Consider the following 1,579-nt stretch of genomic DNA (forward strand, 5'->3'; position numbering starts at 1 on the left):
TTGCAAAAAGCAAGGCCGCGCGGGGACAGAGACGAAGCAAGGTTGCAAGTGAGCACCGCGAGGAGAGTGCAGGTACGGAAGGAGAGAAAAGGCGGAGTGAGTGCGTTAGGAGGTGAAAAATGGCGATATATTTGGAAAGAGTGGGAGAAGTGAGGATCGAGGAGGGGATTATTGCGAACACGAAAAGGTGGGTAGAGCGCAACGAAGGGGGGGGAGGTGAAGGGGGGGGGTAGCTGAAGTCACAGGGCTCGGCAAGGCGGATGAGGAACTGCCAGGGCAAGAAGTGGGCCAGATGGGCAAGTGGGTGACGTCATCGCGCGTGAATTCATTAGGAATTACGCAATGATCACGCTCGTATCCGGAGCCATTACGAGCAGCAGATAGATTGTCGGAATTTAAATAATGAAGAAGAAAGGTTCATCAAGACAAAATTACCGCCCGTGATGACCATTATTAGCAATTAGTAACTGCACATTTTGTACGATCCCCGTCATAGCCTGCTTTGGCAGCCGCCAATCTTTCTATCGCCCGTTTCGGCGCCTCTCGTGACTGAGTGTGACGCAGCGCCTCCTCCTTGGAGATTGTGGCGAACGGCAGGCCACTTGGCGATTCTTATTTCCGCGTTGCATTCCGCTGATTGACGCCTGCCGTGGCGGGAGGCCCTGGCGGCATCCTGCCTCCCGCGAGCCATTTCCTCTTCTTCCTTCCCTCTCATCGGAAGTGTTTGTTCTGCCTCAGCGCCGCCGACTCTTGACGAAACGACTAGCAGCGCGCGCTCACGGCGTGTCCTCGACGTCGCGCCGCATCCGCCGCCGAGGCGAGCGAGCGCAGTGCGCGTGGCGGCGCCGAGCGTGTCGGAGGATCAAATCCCGGCGTAAAATATTGGGAGCGATAAGAAGCACGTCCTCAGCCGGCGGGAGACACTTAATGCGAGAGTAAGGAGGTCCTCGCGCCGCGCTCTGGTCCTCACCCTCACTATTACCAATATTGGCGGGAACGTATTTACAAGTGCCGATGTGAATGTCCGTAAATTTAATAAAATATCCATTCCGCGGTAGGAGGCTTGGTCTTATCAAATGCCATGATTCATTGATCACCACTCGGTCGCCAAATCGTTCGCTCAGGCACGTGATAACGGAATTCCGAGGGAATGATTCAATCTGAAATTTTCGGCGAAGATCTCAGAAACCTCATTGAAACGCACAGGAAACAAAATTATGACAAAATAGAAAACCTACCGAAAGAAAAACCATCATTTCCGAATATGACATGGAAAATACGGTTCCGACTCCCTTGACAGACGCGGGAATCACCCTTATGACAGGACGCCCGAAGACCGGGAATGGCTTGTGAAAGGCCGGGAGAAAAGACTCTTGTGTCCATTATCAGTAGTGTTAAAAATGACACTCTTGGGACTCGAAGTGGCATTTAGTCTTTGGCTCTCCTGCTATCGCTTATTTTTCCATTTTATCGCCAGCGTTCCAAATATATTTCCTGTTCTTATCGCTGATTCTCTCCCGCCAAGAGCGTGATCTTCCCTTAAATCAGCGGCCGTGTTTCGAACCCGTCGCGTCGCGTG

Source organism: Penaeus monodon, chromosome 22, assembly GCF_015228065.2.
Source record: "Penaeus monodon isolate SGIC_2016 chromosome 22, NSTDA_Pmon_1, whole genome shotgun sequence".
NCBI classification, from domain to species: Eukaryota; Metazoa; Arthropoda; class Malacostraca; order Decapoda; family Penaeidae; genus Penaeus; species Penaeus monodon.